Source organism: Crocodylus siamensis, chromosome 1 (genome assembly GCF_052110815.1).
Source record: "Crocodylus siamensis isolate JL-2025a chromosome 1, ASM5211081v1, whole genome shotgun sequence".
In the NCBI taxonomy this organism is placed as follows: Eukaryota; Metazoa; Chordata; order Crocodylia; family Crocodylidae; genus Crocodylus; species Crocodylus siamensis.
This window is the reverse complement of record NC_143395.1, coordinates 303,254,782-303,275,981: the sequence shown is the minus strand read 5'-3', so window position 1 is coordinate 303,275,981 and position 21,200 is coordinate 303,254,782. Positions and strand designations below refer to the sequence as shown.

The 21,200-nt window shown below is 46.8% G+C and overlaps 1 protein-coding gene across 2 annotated transcripts in view; it reads right to left on the bottom strand.

The window, feature by feature from the left end:
• Window positions 1-21,200, bottom strand: part of LIMS1 (LIM zinc finger domain containing 1) — a 132,998-nt gene that overhangs the window by 95,958 nt on the left and 15,840 nt on the right. Inside the window, exon 1 of one of the 2 annotated variants that reach the window (XM_090021322.1) lies at window positions 14,218-14,315. The exons of the other annotated variant lie outside the window; for it this stretch is intronic. The gene's annotated coding sequence lies outside the window, so the exon portion shown is untranslated. Of the gene's footprint in view, window positions 1-14,217; window positions 14,316-21,200 lie in introns of those variants that run through there. 2 annotated transcript variants of the gene reach the window in all.

Below are 21,200 nucleotides of genomic sequence, written 5' to 3'. Positions count from 1 at the left end.
ACCTGCTGCCTACCTGGAGTCCAAGGCCGGGAGACAGCTGGGGCTGGGGCCAGGGCCAGGAGGCAGCAGCTGTCTGTAGCCGGCCCTGGCTCTGGGTAGCTACTGATAGCCACAGAGCCCGGGCTGCTCTCATAGAAGCCCTGTTTCAAGCAGCCTAGGCTCCGTGGCTGTCAGCAGCTACCCAGAACCTGGGTCAGCTGTAAACATCTGCTGCCTCTCCACCCAGGCCCTGACCCCAGGCTCTGGGGAGGCAGCACATACTGGCAATGCTCCCCGCTATGCTGCCGCCACCGCTTCTGCAAAGCAGCATTGGAACCTGTCGTGGCGGGGCACAGAAAGCTGCCTGCTCCCAGCTCCCCACTGCCCTGCCACACTTGCCCTGCAGGCAGGAGCAGCAGCAAGGGGCACAACCCTGCACTGCTGCCCACACTGCTCCTGTGCACACAGGGGAAGTGTGGCAGGGCAGCGGGGAGCTGGGAGCAGGCACCTTTCTGCACACCCCTCTGTGTCGTGCCATGCCGGGTTCCAACGCTGTTTTGCAGAAGCAGCGAGGGCAGCACAGTGGGGAGCATTGCCAGTATGTGCTGCCTCCCCAGAGCCAGGTCTGGGACTAGGAGGCGGCAGATGTTTGAAGCTGGCTCAGGTTCTGGGTAGCTGCTGACAGCCACGGAGCCTGGGCTGGGGGGCAGGGGCAGCAGGGCTGAGGGGGAAGGGGCACAAGCAGGGCATCCTGCCATGTACCCCCTGCCCTCATTTTGTTTTTCTGGCATGCTGGCACTTCAGCACCTTCCAAGGTAGGCATTGTGGGGAGTTTTTGGCACTCCAGCCAAAAAACGTTGCCTACCCCTGGTCTAGCTCCATCCTCTTTGGAACCCCCGTTCAGGTAGTTATAGGCTGCTATTAAATTCCCTCTTAGTGTTCTCTTTATCAGACAAAGTCAGTCCCCCAGCCTTTCCTCAGAAGTCATGTGCCTCAGCCCCTAACCATTTTTGTTGCCTTCTGCTGGACTCCTCTCTAATTTATCTACATCCTTTCAGTAGTGGTGGGGAGGGGGTGCAAAACTGGACACAGTACTCCAGATGGGGCTTCACTAATGCCAAATAGAGTGAAAGGATCACTTCCCTTGTGATTCCAACGCTCCCACTAATACAGCCCAGTATGCTGCTAGCCCTTTGTCCATCTATATATGCCCTTGTTGAGAAGATGTGGGTAGCTACACATTAAAGACAGAATGGGCAAGTAGTAGCAAGGGCTCAATTTAGAACTCGTCTGTAAAGGCTATTGTGGTATATTATTTCTACTTTCTGCAACAAAATGGTGCATATTTGACTTGCCTATGTTCTCAATTGCTAGAAATAGTAAGGCATGAAGTAGCATTTTACATATTCAAAGTGGACCATGAATATTAAACCTCTAATTAATCCTATGCCATGCAGACAGTAAGCAAGCACTATACTAAGAACAACACAATGCTGAAGAGCCTAAAACATCAACAAAAACAGAATTAGGCCCCCAAATTTTCTGATTGCCAATTTGGTGTTGATTTTCTATATAACTTTTTAAAAAATTAACTAGTGCCTACTGCTATTATTCTTAAGCATAAAAGGAAGACACTGATACTAGCCATCTACACATAGAAATATAAAAATGGGTTTAAATCTGGACTAACTTTAATTCAAGGTTCATCTTGGCCAAGTACAGACAGTCAAAAATCCCAAACCTAAATCGATTCAATCTTTGCAGGTTACTCTAAGCTGCACAGTTTGAACTGATAAACAAATTAACAGATATTCACTTTTGATTCCGGAAATGCAGCCACATGCCTGCAGCGGCTCAGGCCAGAAACCAGTGGGTGCTAAAGCACACCTCTCTGCTCAGCTGGAGCAGGCAGCTTGGGCCAAAGCTAGTCTACCCACCCTGTGAGGAGGGTATTGAAGGAGAGATGCAAAGTATCCTGGGATGCTGGGGGACTGTGAGTTAACTTAAACCTGGAAGGGATCTGGGACAGAAGTTCAATAAGCCTAACCTAAATCAGTTAAGTCTAATACTACATCAGTCCAGTAGAGGTGCACAAATACATCAGTCCATACTGTATCGGCATCCATAAAAGGTGAATTGACATTTAACACTGACAAGTGCAAGGTGCTGCACCTGGGGAGGAAGAACCAGCACCATACCTACAGGCTGGGGAACTCCCTTCTCGTCAGTTCAGAGGCAGAAAAGGATTTTGGATTCATCATTGATTCCAAGATGAACATGGTCCGGCAGTGTGGGGATGCAGTCAGGAAGGCCAACCACACCTTGTCATGCATCCACAGATGCATCTCAAGCAGGTCCACGGAGGTGATCATCCCCCTCTATGCGACACCAGTCAGGCCACAGTTGGAGTACTGTGTCCAGTTCTGGGCACTGCACTTCAGGAGAGATGTGGACAACATGGAGAGGGTCCAGAGGAGGGCCACTTGCATGATCAGGGGGCAGCAGGGCAGGCCCTACGAAGAGAGGCTACAGGACCTGAACCTGTTCAGCCTCCAAAAGAGAAGGCTGAGGGGGGATCTAGTGGCTGTTTACAAACTGGTCAGAGGGGACCAGCAGGCACTGGGGGAGTCCCTGTTCCCCCAAGCACTACCAGGAGTGACTAGAAATAACGGTCACGAGCTGGCAGAGGGTAGATTCAGATTAGACATCAGGAGGCGCTACTTCACGGTCAGGGCAGCTAGGATCTGGAATCAACTTCCAAGCGAAGTGGTGCTGGCTCCTACCCTGGGGGTCTTTAAGAGAAGGCTAGATGAACACCTTGCTGGGGTCGTTTGACCCCAGTACTCTCTCCTGCCATGGCAGAGGGTCAGACCTGATGATCTGCTCAGGTCCCTTCCAACCCTACCAGCTATGAAACTATGACATTATCGGCAATCAGCATTTTTTGGCTGTGGTCGATAATGTCACCGTTAAATGACATGTTCATGGGAGCAGCCGCAGCATGCACATGGCCAGGAGTGCAGCCAAGCAACATGGAGAGCAGCATCAGGTTGGTACATCTGTTGGGAAGAATGGGTGTGGGGGAGAGAAGGTGCATGGGGGGTGCAGATTGAGGCCCCTACAGTGAGGGGGAGGAGTGGGGCTGGGGTAGGGGTTGCCCAATTGGGGTGGGGCAAGGTGTGAGACAGAACCATGAGCATCTCATGCAAAAGGGGCGTGAAGGGGACTCCTGCTGTTGCGCACACACACCCAGGGGAGACACAGGGAGCAAGTGCCCCCTGGATTTGTGTGTGGGGTAAAGGTGGGCTGCAGCTGTTCTGGACTCTTCCAGGCGGGGCTGTGCTGGGGCTGTGCTTGGGTGGTGGCAGCAACACCGGGAGGAGGGGTTACAGCCACCCCAAAATTTGTTGTAGCCCCCCCAAGCCCCTCCTCCCAGCACCACTGCCTGCCCCCAGCACAGCCATGGCTCAAGTCCCCCACTGGGAAGGGCCCAGACCACAGTAGCAGCCTACCTTTGCCCCACACACAGATCCAGGGGGCACATGTCCCCCATGCTTCTCCTGGAGTGCGCACAACAGCAGGAGCCAGCCCCCACTCCATGCACCCTCCAGATGAGCCACAGCTCTGTCCTATGCCCCAAACTGCCCCTGCCAGACAGTGCTTGCCCCTGCCCCACTCTCTCCCTCACTGCAGGGGCCTCAATTTCTCCCCTTCCCCACAACAGACTTATCAGCCAGACACTGCTTTCCTGCCAGGCTACATATCAGCAATGGGATCAGTACTGGCCAATATGATGGCTGAATGAGCCATATCAGCCCAAAGAATCTTTATCAGTGCATCCGTACAATCCAGGTTTATCTTAAACTGATTTCAGTCATTTTGAAAGCGCTTTATGTGAACTGAACTTTGGTTGTGTTACAGCTTTGAACAGGTTTCTGATCACTTATATCAGTTTGTGTGTAACTTCTGTCCCTCGTCCTAGGGTTTTTTCCTGAAATACTATGCATAGTGCTACCATAGTGTCTTCCAAAAATTCTCAATACAGCTTTAAAATAATTTATACGATACTAGCATGAACAGAGGAATTATCAAAGGACACCAAAAATCATACTACACAAAACAGAAGATACTAAATTCTAAATTAAGCATTCAATGAAGGCATTGAAGTTACTTCCAAAATAGATACCCCTGTTGCCCAAGCTATTCTAAATACAGAGCAAAGAAAATTAATTCATAACAGTCCAAAAGTTCCACTTCTAGACATCTGTATGCTGCTGCCACTGCAGTAAAATAAAAAAATCAAATCAAATCAAATTAAACCTTTTTCCAAAATAGTATGTCAGAAAACAAAAAACTCTTACATCTGAAACCACATTTGGAAAAATAGCTCAATTTCTCCCCTTGCAGAAAACAGATGCAAAGGAAATTAACAAAAAGAGAAGAGAACACTTCACAAGAATGAGCTCTGATGTGGAATTAAATGCATTTACAGCAGTGTTCATTAAACCAGAGCTTAGTGTTTGGTTTTGCAAGGGCCCCTTGCATGAAGAAGCACGTGGAAGCACATTAGCACTGTGTTGTGAATGCTAATGCAATACCACAGAATGGTCCGAGACATGGCAACAGAGAAACCACTATGGTACTAAACACTGGCACTGCAGTGGCAACTCAACATGTCTCTAGTGGGATGATTTAAAAAAAATGCATTAACAATTCTGCAAATCTGAAAAATGGGACCACGGTAAATGAAGAGAAAGGAAGTCATTTCCTTCCTCCCTCATATCCTTGTGGGCACAAAAATGGCAGAGAGGGACACCATCAGGGCATGCTGCTCTGTGGGAAGGCCTGAAATATAGCTGGACAACCAGGCTCATTAATACCAGGGTAGCAAGCATCACTACTGCTGTTATTTATTATCTGGGTACTATTGTGATTTCAGACACAACTCTTCAACAAATTGTTGTTTATATCAAGCTATCTTAAAAATACCATGGGCAATTACAGGGAAATGGAAAGACAGTACCTGTCCAAAGAGTTTTACAATCAAAAGAGATCAAACGCAGGGAAAGGAAGGGGAGAAGGAACAGGGACTAAAAGAGCAGTGCATATCTTAATTCACTGTTTTGTGTTTTTATTTGATTTTAAATCAGTTCAGAAAGGTACACTGCACACTGGGGTCTGGGAGAGGGAACATCATGGGGATGGACAAGCAGAGGAAGGAGGACAAAAATAGGAGCATAAGGAGATGTGCAAAACACTATACAGAGAGTTACTGTCTGAGGAAAGGGAAAAAGGCAAGTTCAGAGAAGAATGGAGAGGCTTAGACTGGAAGGACAGAGACAGAAGTTACACAAAAAACAGTGTAAGTGATCAAAAACTGGTTTAAACCTGTAACAGAACAGAATTTCAGTGCACATAAAACAGTTTTAAAATGGCTAAAACTTGATTAAGATAAACCTGGTTGAACCAGTATCAGACTTAACTGATTTGGGTCAAACCGGTTTATGCAACTTCTGTCCCAGACTCTTCCTGGTTCACATTAAATCACAGTTCTCCAGCATGCTTTCCAGCTCTGGGTTGTGCTGTGCTGTCTGCTCCAACACAGAAAGGTTGGGCATGGAAGGGGAGAGGCAGCGGCTGCCCCCACAGGCAAACCCCAGTTGGGATCTGGGGCCGGGGTAGGGTGGGGAAGCGGGGGTTAAATACCCCTCCCCTGCTCAAATTTACTGCTGGCTGCAGTTGTGGACTACAAATCCCAGAGGCACTTGGAAGCAGGAAGAGGAAGTGATGAGCAACACTGCAGAGTCCTGATGCTGTAATTCTGGACTGCAAATCCTAGAGACCTCGGGGGTGGCAGGAAAAGGAAGCAAAACACACAACCTATGCTGGCTACATGCCAGAGAGCTGTGCTGTAGTGCTCTCAGCTTTTGGTCTGAACCACTGCAGGCATGTGACTGCACTTCTTGAATCAAAAATGAATGTCTGTCCAATTATTTCTCAGTTTAATCTTTGCATCTTAGACTAACTTGAGAAGACTGAATCCATTCAGCCTTGGGGTTTTTGACTGTCTGTACTTAGTTGAAGAGCTCTGAAACTGAAAAGGGGAACTATTAAAAGTTCAGGTTCATGGTCCCTCAGGTCTAGTATTCTGTCATTAACAGAGGTCAGCATTAGATGGTCTCAGCAGAAGAAGGCGAACAAAATGCCAACATGACTAATGAACAAATTCCAGGGTGTGGTGTGACATATGCAGAGAGATGGGGTAGGATTTCAATGCCTACTTTTTTGTGTGGATTGGAATGGAACCAACATGAGTGTCCCAGAGCCTGGTTAAGATGATTTTTGTGAATGCCCACTGTCATCAGTAACAGTTTTAGATGCAAAATTGGGCATGGAACCTTCCAGCTCTTTTGTTACAAAGGACACACTTTTAAATGCAGATGCAATTAGCCATTATCCCGTTACAGCAACTGGACAAAATTATGTTCCAAACCAGCAGTTCTCCCCTGTTGTACCTCAACTTAAAATGGGGTTTACAAGAATTTAAAATTACATCCTACTTCTATAAAATGTTCCACACAGTTGAGCCAAAAAATGTATGTACCATCTGGGATCCCCATGTTCTGATCTTCAATATATAGACATAAAAAGAAATTAAGAAAATTACTGCAGACCTTAGCTTTTAGCTCTAGGTGCCAATAACAATGAAACAGCAATTACACATGGGAACTGGAAGAAGGGAGGAAGACTAACAGAGATAAAGCAAAATCTTCAGTTTTCATACAGTTAAATCATCTACAGGGTTTCCAGCTATATGACTTTAAATTGCAAAGATCCACATTTTAATATACATATTTGGATCAGCAACCTCTTTGGAAAGTTTCACCATTACTAATGTGTTCCATTCACTTGGACTAGACACAATAAATATATTTAAAACATTTTTTTTATTATGGCATATATGGGCAGCAGATCTGATTTTCAAGAAAATCAAACGGCATGTACACACCCAGGAGAGACATTAAACACTATTACAGTGTCAGTTTTGCATTACCTTCGCATTTTTGTATGGAAACTTGGAAGAGAATTTTATACATTCAGCTTCAGTACAACATTTGTTATTTCTGACCAAAAACGTCCCTTATGCTCAAGTCACGATCACTATATTATTTGAATTGTTGTAGTGCCCACCATGTGTTGCACACTTTTTCCAGAATTAAGACAGACCAGGTGCCCCAAACCATCCACAAAACAGCAAACCAAGGATTCAGAAAAATGATACAAAAAGTTTGAACAAAAGACTCTTACCAAGGATATACTAGTTTAAGATACCAGCACACCACTGCCTCACTGCTGATGACTTCTGGAAGCAAATAACTCAGAAAAGGAAACTCTCCCTACAGTAACACCTGTGAGAAGGAACTTGTTCCCACTCCTGGTTCTACCACATGAGTGGTACTTTCCGATCTTAGGTAAATGATTTCATCTTTTAATTGCACTTGCCAGTACAATTTAACAGTCAAGTGAATCACATCAATCGATTTCTTCCAGAGACTTACACAGCTGCTTCTTTTAAGAATGACATTTGCCCATAATATGTCCTAGAATTGGGGGTTGCCAAACTACAGCATGCAGGCCACAATTGGACTAGGCAGCATCTGTGCATGACAAATGGAAGAGAAGGGAGAGGCAGGAAGCAGAGTGGCAGATAGGTAGGAGGCAGAAAGCTGAGCATGCATGTGTGAAGCAAATCACTTAGGAACATATTTTTCAAATTACTGGATTAAAGTCAGATTTCTAAAACCTCCCACATAGCCAGCACTTTTTTGTGGTCAGTGGTCCTTTACTGTACTGGAAGGTCCAAGGAGAGGTTGCACAAGATTTGGCATCTTTCCCCTGGAGCAGCTGAATCTCTTGGATTCATATCAAATTTTCTTTGATTGACAATATTTAGGTACCTAAGAATAGCACAGCTGTTTTGCATCTAGTCAAGCCTTTCCCAGCAATGTTGTTGTTGTGTTATTATTATCAACATCATCATTGTTATTAATATTATTGGGAGGGGTTTGGTATTCTTAAATTTCTACTACGAACTTTAAAAAAAAGATCTGTAAGAGGCTGGAGAGGATGAACTGTAAAACAATCATTTTCTTTAGAACATAACGGCCTGTTAAAAAAGAGAAGCTTTCACAGATCAGAGTTGTACAATGAACCTTCCAAAATAAACCAGTACAGTGATGTAGGAGGGATTTTTAGACCAGTGGTTTTCAACCAGAGTCCCACAAGACCTTTTCACATGGTCCACATCATGAGCACTGCTGCAATGGCTAGGTGTAAGTCCACCCCACCATTATGCTCCTCCTAAAAATAGGGGAGTATAGGAGAGTTCCACTTATTAGAGAACCCTAAGGCAGGCAAGACAGCATGTGTGTACATCCTATGACTCTTCCTGGTCTGGCTGTGCCTGAAGAAAATAAGATACTTTTACCTGGTGGAGATGGCGGCACCTGAGAACCACAGAAGTAAGCTGAGACAGCACAATAGTGGTCTCAACCACAGATGCCACCAATTTTTTGAGAAAGTTAGAGCAATGCCCTGACTCTAAAAAGGCTGAGGATCCCTGCTCTAGACAGATACTTGCACATTCTAATGTCTCTTCTTTGCTCTTAATATTGTTAGAGCAGAGTAAAACTGATAAAGCACTGCTCAGTACTGGGTGAAGGGTATGGTCTAGAAAATCCTTCGTATCTCAGAGTTGGAAGGGCCTGTTCTTTCTGTAGTTTTGTTAAACTATTTTTAATCAATTCTCAACATCTGAAGGCCTTATTTTTTCTATAAGAGATTAAATGTTGTGATTATCACAGAGAGGATGTCCTCATGGACCGACACAAAAGCAAGCTGAAGTCTCAGAGTCGGTATGTCTTCTGTAACATCAGAAAACAAGCAATTAACTGGTTGTTTCATGCTGGATACATGATACAGAAAGTTTGCTGTCACTGCTACTTCATCTAGATTTGGTATTCTCACATATACTTGGCAATTTTTCCCTCCCAAAGATTTACCTTTCATTTTCATTATCTGTAAACTGAATGACAGATATGTTTTTATATATGTAACCAGTGCATGTCACTACGGCAGAAATCACCACAATGGTGTTTAAATTTATTGGTAATGACACTGCAGGGAGAAACAGGATGCATTACTTTCATCATCTTTATGAGAAAAAAAATCATTATAGTTGCTTTAAATTGGGTTTGATTAATAGAGAGGAAAAATAAAAGCAAAAATCTTTTTACCACTAAATCCAGCCAGCCCCACTTGTGCTCCTTTTATTTACCTAAGCAGCACCCCTGGTTTCAAATACTTACCAGTCTGAGGAAGGGTTGAACAATGGAGTCTGAATTAACACCTAGGGACAGATTATGTGTCATGTGATACCTACAGCTGGATTAAGACCCATAGACAGCACTATGGGCCAGATAATAAGGCTCTGTGGGGCATTTCTGACACCCCTGATATACAGGCTTGTACAGCAAAACATGTGTACTGAAATAAACTTAGACTTGGTGTACGAAAAACCAAAACTGATCTGTATGTTATATGCATCGACAGATGTTCTACTAGATAAATGTCAGTCCATCTAAAACACACTCTACAGTACCTTTAATTGAAAACATTTATCTAATGACACAGAAACAAACAGGTGAGCAAGCATATTTCACCAGTTTCCTAGCAAAATGTCTATTCTTTTAGACATAAGATAAATAATAGATCTGAGTAAATAGCTTGCCAGATTTTTACAGCACACTCAAGTACAAAAGCTAGAATCACACTGAGAGCTGACAAAACTTACTGCTAGCAGTTACACTTTCATTTCTGCCCCTCCTTGAACTAGTCAGGCTCTAAATCATACTTTGCAAAACTAAAAACATTACTAGCGTGATAGCATATGTTCTTCTCCTTTGGCCCCTTTCTGCTCTTCATTTTCTCCAACTTTTACATATTCTGCTTTTTTATTATCTAGATCAATTCTCACCAAATCCAAGAGCCATATATCAATTGACTTCAAAGAGAGTTAAATAATACTTAGTTATTTATTGTAACTTCATATGTGATAGTGATATATTTTGACCAAAGATTACCATTAACACATGAGATCCTAACACTTTAACAACAGAAGCTCAAGATTAAAATATTTAAGAACTGTTCAAGCTAAACAAGGAGTAGCCATATGTATACTTAAACTTTTTTTTTTTTATATGCTTTGGATAGTTTACACAAAATTACCACCAGTCTGCTATAGACCATGCTGACCCAAATTTCTAATTCACAGATCTCCAACTCTGTGGACCTATCAAGAGGAAAATTCAGAATCACTCAACATCAGCCTGTTTCCTTTGAGTCAAGAGTAAAACTCCCAATGACTTCAAGGGGATCTAACTCAGCCAACACTGAAAATCCCATTGGTACTTGGCAGGACATTATGAGTTGTCTCACTAGCAGAGTTGTCTTTCCAATTGATCTGCAAAGCAAAAAAACTGTGGTTTGTATGTTTCATTTATAGTTTATAATACCTGTACTGAAACATTTTGAAGTGTGACTGCTTACTTCTATGGAAGTTAGGTTTCTTTCCAGGAAAGGTTTTAATCTGACTGGAGAACAAGTGGTACAACAACATCACAAGGATTGCGTAGTCAAGGAGGAAAGGTATCTGTATTGACAATTAGTGAAAACTCCCGGGGCTTGTCTACACATAGTTTTGCAAACAAGAATATTTATATCTGTACAGCTTATTTCTGTAAGCTTAAGTTTAAGCTAAACCCATAAACACACACACATTGTCATTCCTCACATTTATCAAGTAAAACAACACTTAAGAAAAGTAAGCATTCTTAAACACAAAACGCACCTTTATACATCCTGGTGAAAAAGTAAAAACAGACAAAACTCTCATATTTAAAGTGCCTCTGCAAGTCTTCTTTAAATACACTGAAGGACCCAGTTCTCCCAGTCCTGGCTATCCAGCTATAATGCACCTGGTTTCATATAGTTTCTGGGTAAATTCCTAGGGTGGGAGGCAGGGGCAAGGGTTATTCTTTATTAAATTGCATTCACAGATGTCTGCCCTCAGTGACTGAATCATTGCAAGCACTGAAATAAGGTTTTCTTTTTCAATTTTAGTTTTTTCTCAGGTGTATTTTAACTCATAATTTCTCCTCTGCAGAAAATACATCCTTATCTTAAAAAGAACTCAGTAATTTTTATTTCCAATTACCATAAGTTCCCAGCTTCTCATTCCAGAAGGTATAGCCAGATGGAGTTGCTCAAACAGCACCACATGGAGTGGATTGCTTAGTTTACTGGAAGTGACCCCCATTTGGCTGTTAATAGCTAATGAATGAACAAAAGCTGTTTAATTTCAATGGTATTTTTTCCTTTCTTTCCTCATATATGGTTTAAGGCCACCAGTTAACAGAGTGGCCTCATGCTTGTACTTTTTTAAAGGCAAAGTGATATGGTTTTTATTTAGACAGATGATTTAAGATGCGCCTTATAAAACACATTTGTTAGCATAGTGCATATCTATAAAAGCCAGAATGACTGGACAGACATGAGCTATTAAAAAAAAAAAAAATCTGGTGTCATAGGTTGAAGAATAAATTTTAAACTCCAAGGTAAGCTTCCTTTTGATGTTGAATGGAAAAGCATTTTTAGATAGAAATCAGTAAATATATAATATAGAGAACATTCCAAACTTAATTAATTCATGCGTGATACCTTTTTGCCACTAAAGAGAGCAATAGTTTACATTTGGAACGTCCTTAATTTTATGTGCATGTCACAAATCCACTGATCTTGAAACCCAGTGCAAGTTTTGTATGTGAATTTGTAGAAAATACTGTGGAAGTGTGTTGCAAAGGGAGTGTTCAAAATGCAGCTAAAATTTCTAGTTCTTGCCAAGAATAAGTTTTCCATCCCTCCGTTAGCCCATATTCATGCTGCCATAAAACTTCTATTAGTGATTGGAAGATTCATCCTGCCAACTGGCAGCAATAATTTTCAATCATTAAAATTTTTTGCAAACAACAGTAATTTGTTTGAAAGTCAGTGGGCCTAAGCAGAGGGCAGCTTCCCAGAAGCTTTCTGGATGCAATGATATCATCCCTTCATGTTTGAAAAAATATAATACTGCCTTTAAAAACTGTGTTCTCATTATAGAACAAAAGCTATATAAACATATCCTGTATTTTATTTCTGTTTGTTAATAGCCAACAGTTTACTAACACTTTGCAGCATCCTAGTATAACAACTGGACAATCCTGCTGATGCACTACTTCCATGGTTTTGTTTCCACCAAACTTTTTATGTATCTAGATTGGTAAATGGCAATATAAATTCTATAGCAAGACTCTCTCCCAACTTTGAAACATAAGGGAATAAATTGTCATACCAATGTAAAAATTTCACTGGAAGCCTAAGTCTCTTTACTCTCCAGCATCATATCATTTAGATGAACCACAGTTGTCTCAGGGCCCTGCTAAACATTCATATTAAAGCTGGATAGAAACCAGTTGTTACATACTGTCAAGCACTAACTTCATAGCTGGTTGGCTCTTTTTATAGCTGGATAGTCATTTCTTGTGTGATAATTACTTTGCACATGTGGCTGATTTAGTTTTCTTATGCGATTAATTAGGCAACTGCATGATGATTACTGTGCACCTGTGGCCAGTCTAAATTTATTACATGATTAATCAGTTAACTGCATAATATATGTAACATGTAGCAGAGGCCATACAAACCAAAAGGCCATTATATTAAATGGAATCTGTGCCATCTGATGGAGCTTACACTCATGTGTAAGCACAGACACTGAGTACATGGGGGCCTGAGGACCCTGGACCCCTCAGAAAGAGGGCTGTTGGAGCCTAAACCTAAGGAAAATTATGTAATATTTCTTAGGCCAGGGTTCTGGGTTTTCTGTTCACTATAAAAATTGCAGATTCTCTCATTTAACAGAGAAAAATCTGGAAAAGGATAGCAGAGTTCCAGTCTGCAATGAGCTGCCTGGAGCTCAGGGGAGCAGGAAGGGCAAACAGCCACATGCATGTGTCCATGCACATGGTAGCCAAACAGTGGTGAAGAGCAGCTCCCACAGCTCCCTCTAGGTAAGTCTACTGGGATGAAGGGGTAGGGGGCACAGGTGATGTGCAAGGGGCATGTGCCCCCCAAGTTTTCTGTGCACACAGCACAGGGCATGGGGCTGCAACCAAGCCAGACCAGCTCCAAGCAGGACCAGCGCCATGGCCCAGCAGGCGGGACCTAGTGCTGGCGGGAGCACCATACCATCATGGTTGCCAAGACGAGGCATGGCAGCAGCCATGGCATGAAGTTGTTCCCCCACACTGCTAAGCAGGCAGGGGGGCACCTCACCTTGGTGGCCATGGCAGCAGGGCACTCCCACCCATGCCAGGTCCCGCCCACTGGACCGTGAAGGCAGCTGCTTCCCAGAGCTGGAACAGCCCAGCTGCAGCCCTGTACCTCGTTGTGGGCCCAGAAGTCATGGGGGCCATGTGCCTCCCCGCCCCCTGCCACATCACCTGTGCCCCCTTCTACCCCACCATGTGTCACCTGTGCCCACACCACCTTTCTCCACACACCCACCCCATTCCCCACACACTGGGGGGATGGGGGCACATGTCCATCATCGTAGCTCCTCCTCACCCCCCAACATAAAAGTTGGCACCTGTGTGTGTAAAAAAAGGTACATAAATCAGATACCAGCCAATCAGGAAGTAAACAGTACATTAGTCTCTAATATTAGCTTCTCAAATACTCGTGAGTGTTGCTGCTTTTGTTTCAAGACAATTAAATTCTGTGGCTTCCCTACTTTGCAGGAGTGATAGCACTGCTAACATTGGGCATTTGAGGGCTGAAGAAAGCATTCTTGTGGTGCAGACACTGCACAAGGCATTGGCAAGGTTCCTTTCAAGGGACCCCTCTTGCAAGCCCCCCAGTATACATATGTCCAGGTTAGCACTACAGCATACAGTGCTTAGAGATTCTGGGACAACACGGCTACCGTGACTTAAATAGGTGGTTAAATTATGTTGGGACTCTCTCCAGTCCTCAGTGTAGGTCAAAACTGTGAGGTGCAAACGTGGTTTATATCTACACTGGCCTGTACCTGACCACAAATGGCACTTCTCAGCCGCAAGCTGCAACACAGAACATGACCTAGTATCTTTTTCCCAGCAGTCTTCTAGGTTTTTGGTCTCATGGGGCTAATGTCTCAGCATACTTCTAAACTGTAGCATTATGGAAGTACTGTAAACCTGCCATACAAGAGAAGTAAAATTACAACTACTCCATAATGGTACAACAAATAATACCAAAATCCATCAAATAAAAATGAGCAATTCAGCATTGTTTGATCCTCTACTAAAAGCTACTAATTCTGTTGTGGCCTTGTGATATAATGTCCTAGCTTTGCCTCGGCCTTTACTGTACCCTGCCAGGAGGAATCACAATTGTGCAATAATGTGTGGTTTCTTTTAAAGTATCTAATAAAATGTACAGCAAACCTTATTTAAAATAAAAGCTACCAAGAAAGCTCCCTCATGAAATCTGAGCAATAATGGGGTATGGTTCCTGAATCCTCTCTCATTTTAAACATCTACAAGCATTAAAGAAATTATCCCAAGGGTAACATAAAAGATCCTCTCAGCTATGCTGTTTCCCCCTCTGTTGCATGGTAATCATAAAAAATATATTGATTTCTTCCACACATTTGTGACTCAGAATTGCAAAGAATTGGAATAATTTCCCCTTACGCTGGATTGACTACAGCAGTGATGCTCAACCTTTTTCCCTGGCAGGCCGGATGGGCAGTGCCTGGTCTGACCACAGGCTGGATGGTGGTTCCTATCTAGCACATGAGGCTGGCACAGCTCCCATCCACTGAGCCCAGCCCCATGGGGGTGGGAGGCAAAGAGGGCTCCACCTGGCCCTGCAGAAGAAGGGGCCTTCACATGGGGAAATGGGGGGAGTGGAGCAGGACATGACCCAGCCCCATGGGGAAAGGGGGTGCGACTCAACCCCGACCTGGCCCCATAGGGGAGGAAGGGGGTGTGGCCTCACCCTGTGGGCAGAGCGGCATGACCTACCTTGTGGGTGTGGGGGCACAACCTAGCCCTAACCTGGCCTTGTAAGGGGGAAGGATTATGGCCTGGCTCTGACCCAGGACATGGGGCTTGAGATTTGCAAATCTGGCAGAGGGAGGATGGCCACATTAGTAGCCACTGCTCCTGCACCCCCAAATTTCCTGACCCATGGGAGCCCTGTGGGTCAGATGCAGCATTTAGCCCACGGGCCAGAGGTTGCGCAGCCCTAAACTACAGCATTTTAAAATGTAAACATAAAAGTCCTTCACTAGCATTAATTAGCTAGGTCTGACTAACTACATTAATGTTACACATATATTGCCTTTCATTTTTAGGGTGCTTTATGGACAGGCACACCAATTCAATGATCAAATCTATGTAGGCAAACCCCTGAAACCAGGCAAAGTTTTCTTGACTGCAAAAGAGCCCTGCATAAGAATAGGAGTCTGTACAGATCTGATTGTATGATTGGACCTTACAAAACTCGGTGCAAAACTGTTTTCTGCATAGAAGATTGCAGTCTCCCAAGTCAGCTGGCTGATATACACGCCTTCCCAGCACAAAAATCCTATTAGTGGAGTTATGTCTCTAATTCAGTGCTGTCCAACCTCCAGACTGTAGGGTTATGTCACCCATTCTGAGAGGCTCTGCACAGGTCCATAGTTTCATAGTTGGTAGGGTCAGAAGGGACCTGAGCAGATCATCAAGTCTGACTCCCTACCATGGGCAGGAAAATGCTGGGGTCAAACCACTCCAGCTAGGCGGTTGTCTAGCCTCCTTTTGAAGACCCCCAGGATAGGGGTGAGCACCACTTTCCTTGGAAGTTGGTTCCAGATCCTAGCCGCCCTGACTTTAAAGTACTGCCTCCTGATGTCTACCCTGAACCTACTCTTAGTCAACTTGTGGCCATAAATTTGATATTGGTGGAGTGATGGCAGTCTTAACTGCTGTGGTTCTGGATGCTGCAGCAAGGAGGACAGGAGGACCTGGCCCCATGTGCCAGATCACACTGGCATGCAGAGTTGGGCCAATGTGTGGGATTTGCTACATCTGGATCTGGCATGTGAGGTTGCACCTGCAGACCAACTCCACATGCCAAGCCCCATGCTGGATGAGGTTCATGGACCTACCCTGCCCATGGGATCCAGGCTGCAAAGTGGCCCTTTGCCACCCACGCAGATTGCTGGGTCAGAAGGTTGAGTATCACTACTCTATTTCTTCAAAGCAACACTGAAAGCATTTTTTTCCCATTAATTTTACATTAAGAATAAAAAGCAGTGAACACCAATGTCTTACCCATTAGACATGGGTAGGCTCTGGAGTGGTGAGAGACGCGCGGGTGAAGCCCGCTGCGCCCCCACTCCCCCGAAGACCCCCAGACACCTCCTCAGCAGCCGCCAAGCACCCTGCCGACCCCCAGCACAGCCGGAGGTGAGCGGGCTCGTGGTAGGAAGGGGTTAACTCCTCGCTTGCTGGGAGGAGGCCGCTGCCTGGTGCCAGGCAGGGTCAAGCCCCCGCCCAGGCCCCTACTTGCCCCAGCCCCCCAGGGAGCCACGCGAACAGGCTGTGTAAACAGGCGCTCGAGTTATCGCAGAGTTCACGCAGGGGAGGGCGTGGGAGGGCACGAGACCCTGCCTGAGACCCCCTCCAGCCATAGCCAGCCCCAGCCGTAGCCAGCCTACCAGAGGCATGACACGGATGGGCATGCGCCACACCCCGAGGGTCCCCGAGGGCTCTGTGGCCCCTCCATTGGGCACCTCAGAGATGGCCGCCCAGACGGAGCCCATGGTTCCGGGCTCCACGCAGACAGAACCCCTGGCTCTTGGCTGCGGGGGCTGCCTGTCCCTTTTTCAGGCTCTGGGGCCCGGGAACATGGCCACCTCCCCTTGCGGGGTCTGCTCCCTACTGGGGTCTCTGGCGCGCCAGCTGGAGGAGCTCCAGGCCACAGTCCAGAGACTGCGTGCCATCAGGGACTGCGAGCAGGAGATAGACTCCTACTGCCAGGCCCTTCTCCCCCGGGAGCCGCAGGGGAGAGCTCCGTCTCCCTCCGCGACTAAGGAGGACTCTGGGACCTCCCGCTCTGCCCAGTCAGGGGCATGGACCAAGGTGGTCAAGGGCCTCAAGGCCCGCTGCACCAAGGCCCCTGCCCCGCCGGAGCTTAGCAACAGGTTCGCACCTCTTGCAGCCCCGGCAGAGCCCATGCAGTTGCCAGCTCCCGCAGGCAACCCAGGCTCGACCGCAGCAACTGGCCCCGCTCTCCCCAAGACAAAGCGTAAGGTGTTTGTTGTGGGAGACTCCATCCTGCGGGGCACTGAGGAGGCAATCTGGCGCCCCGACCCCTTAGCCCAGGAAGTCTGCTGCTTCCCGGGGGCCCGCATCCAAGACATTGCGGAGAGGATCCCGCAGCTCCTCCAGCCCACAGACCACTACCCCATGCTCCTTATTCATGTGGGCACCAATGACACGGCTCGGAGCACCCCCAGCCAGGTCATGAGGCGCTACAGGGAGTTGGGAGTGGGGCTTAGGGGTCTGGGAGCTCAGGTGGTGTTTTTGTCGATCCTCCCAGTCTCGGGCTATGGGCTGAGGAGGGAGAGGAGGATCCACGCGGTGAACCAAAGACTGTGGCGCTGGTGTTATCAGGAAGGCTTTGGCTTCCATGACCACAGCCCGCTCTTTGGAGAGAGAGGCAGCGAGCTGCTGGGAAGAGATGGCCTCCACCTCTCTCCCCTGGGGAGGAGGCTCTTCTCAGCCAAGCTGGCTGACCTGCTCCACCGGGCTTTAAACTAAGCCCACGGGGGGATGGGGGGACTACTGCCCCTGCTGGCCCGCTGAACAGCCCTTGCAAAGCCAGCAGACCAAGGCACTTAAGGGGGCACTTAAGGGAGCCCACCCCTGCCCCAGCCCTGGCACAATCTGTGGGCAAGGCAAGAGCCCCCAAGGGCACACTTGCCTGCCTGTACACTAATGCCAGGAACCTGGGCAACAAGCAGGACGAGCTCGTCCTCCTGCTCAGTGCAAAGAAATATGATGTCACTGGGATAACGGAGACCTGGTGGGACTCCACCCACGACTGGACCACGGGGATAGAGGGCTATACCCTGTACAGGAGGGATCGTGTTGACAAAAGGGGCGGGGGTGTAGCTCTCTATGTGAAGGAAAGCTACATGTCCCTGCAAGCTGATGTTGGCAACTGGCATGGACAGCTAGAGACCCTCTGGGTAAAAATTCGTGGGGAATTCGGCACAGGGGACACAACAGTGGGAGTCTACTACAGACCTCCCACTCAAAGTCCCGAGCTTGACCAGGAGTTCGCCCGGGAACTGACTGAGGCCGCTTGCTCCAGGACCTTGGTTGTCATGGGTGACTTCAATTACCCGGACATCTCCTGGGAAGATCACTCAGCTAAATCTAAGCGGGCGCAAAGCTTTCTCTCGTGCGTGGATGACCTCTACCTGACTCAAGAAGTCTATGGGCCAACGAGAGGCAAAGCGCTGCTTGACCTGGTACTGGCTGCGGGGGACGACCTAATCGGCAACCTAGTGATTGATGGGAAGTTGGGTGACAGCGACCATGAGCTGATCACCTTCACCATCCGCCGTAAAGCTGGCAAGTCAGTCAGCAACACAGAACTCCTTGACTTCCGAAAAGCCGACTTTGATAAGCTCAAGAGGCTAGTCGGTCAGGCCCTCAGGGACCATGACCCCAGGGAGATGGGAGTTCAAGAAGAGTGGTTGCTTCTCAAGGAAGCGATCCTCAGTGCACAAGCTAAATCTATTCCAACACGGAGGAAAGGCAGCAAGAAGGCACAGCAGCCCCCCTGGCTCTCCAGAGACCTAGCAGAACTACTGTGGCTAAAAAGGAAAGCCTACAAAGGATAGAGGACAGGATTCACCTCCAAGGAGGATTACTCCGCGCTGGTCCGGTCCTGCAGGGAGCAAACCAGGAAAGCCAAGGCTGCAACTGAACTCCAACTAGCTTCAGGCATCAAGGACAACAAAAAGTCCTTTTTCAGATATGTGGGGAGCCGGAGGAAAAGCAAGGGCAATGTTGGACCCCTGCTAAACCAGATGGGGCAACCGACAACTGACACCCAGGAAAAAGCCAACCTATTAAATAGGTACTTTGCGTCAGTCTTTCGTCAGTCACATGGGATGCCCATGCCTGCTATGGGACAGGGAAATCTGGGTGAGGTGGATCCCCTACCCTCCATCAATGCTGACCTCGTGAAGGAACACCTTGAGAAGCTGGATACCTTCAAGTCAGCTGGCCCTGACAATCTGCACCCCAGGGTACTCAAGGAGCTGGCGAGCATCATAGCCCAGTCTCTGGCACAGGTCTTTGAAAACTCCTGGCGCTCTGGTGTAGTGCCCGAAGACTGGAAGAAGGCCAATGTGGCGCCGATCTTCAAGAAAGGGAGGAGAGTGGATCTGGCTAACTACAGACCCATTAGCCTGACTTCTATCCTGGGGAAGATCTTAGAAAACTTTATTAAGGAGACCATCCTTGATGGACTGGCCCAGGCTAAGATCCTAAGGGATAGCCAGCACGGGTTTGTTGCGGGTAGGTCTTGTTTGACCAATCTCATTTCCTTCTATGACCAGGTGACCTATCACCTGGACAAGGGAGAAGAGATTGATGTCATATATCTTGACTTCAAAAAAGCTTTTGATCTGGTATCCCATGATCACCTCTTGGCCAAACTGCCCAGTTGTGGCCTTGGCTCCACCACGATCCGCTGGCTGGGAAACTGGCTCCGTGGTCGGACCCAGAGGGTTGTAATTGATGGCAGTCACTCATCGTGGTGCCCTGTGACCAGTGGGGTCCCTCAAGGCTCTGTCCTGGGACCCATACTGTTCAACAACTTCATTAACGATGTGGACATTGGAGTCAGGAGTGGACTGGCCAAGTTCGCCGATGACACCAAACTTTGGGGCAAAGCATCCACACCAGAAGACAGGAGGGTGATCCAGGCTGACCTGGACAAGCTCAGCAAATGGGCAGATGAGAACCTCATGGTGTTTAACACCAATAAATGCAAGGTTCTCCACCTTGGGAGGAAAAACCTGCAGCACCCTTATAGGTTCGGCAGTGCTACGTTGGTTAGCACTACAGAAGAAAGAGACTTGGGGGTCATCATTGACCACAAGATGAACATGAGCCTGCAGTGCGATGCTGCGGCTAGTAAAGCGACCAAAACACTGGCGTGCATCCATAGATGCTTCTCGACCAAATCCCAGGACGTCATTCTCCCCTTGTACTCGGCCTTGGTGAGGCTGCAGCTGGAGTACTGCGTCCAGTTTTGGGCTCCACAATTCAAAAAGGATGTGGAGAAGCTTGAGAGAGTCCAGAGGAGAGCCACGCGCATGATCAGAGGTCAGGAAAACAGATCTTACGATGACAGGCTGAGAGCCACGGGACTCTTTAGCCTGGAAAAGCGTAGGCTCAGGGGTGATCCGATGGCCACCTATAAGTTTATCAGGGGTGACCACCAGGATCTGGGGGAACGTCTGTTCACCAGAGCGCCCCATGGGATGACGAAGTCGAACGGTCACAAACTCCTGCAAGACCGTTTCAGGCTGGACATAAGGAAGAATTTCTTTACTGTCCGAGCCCCCAAGGTCTGGAACAGTCTGCCAGCGGAGGTGGTTCAAGCACCTACACTGAACACCTTCAAGAGTAAATTGGATGCTTATGTTGCTGGGATCCTATGACCCCAGCTGACTTCCTGCCCTTTGGGCAGGGGGCTGGACTCGATGATCTCCCGAGGTCCCTTCCAGCCCTAATGTCTATGAAATCTATGAAATCTATGAAAATCTAAGAAATATTTTTTTTGTATATAACCGCAAATATATTACATTAAAATATATATCCTCCAACACTGCACACCACAACCAAACACTGACAAAGTCAGCCAATAATTTTGTGAGACAATGTAGGAAAACAAGCTTCAAGTCTGACATTCTGACCATAAGTCTTTCATCTGTGACCTTACGGGCTTTCATCTATGTGCATGAAGCTAAGCTGAAGTAATCTAACTAGTGATGGCACAGGGAGCTG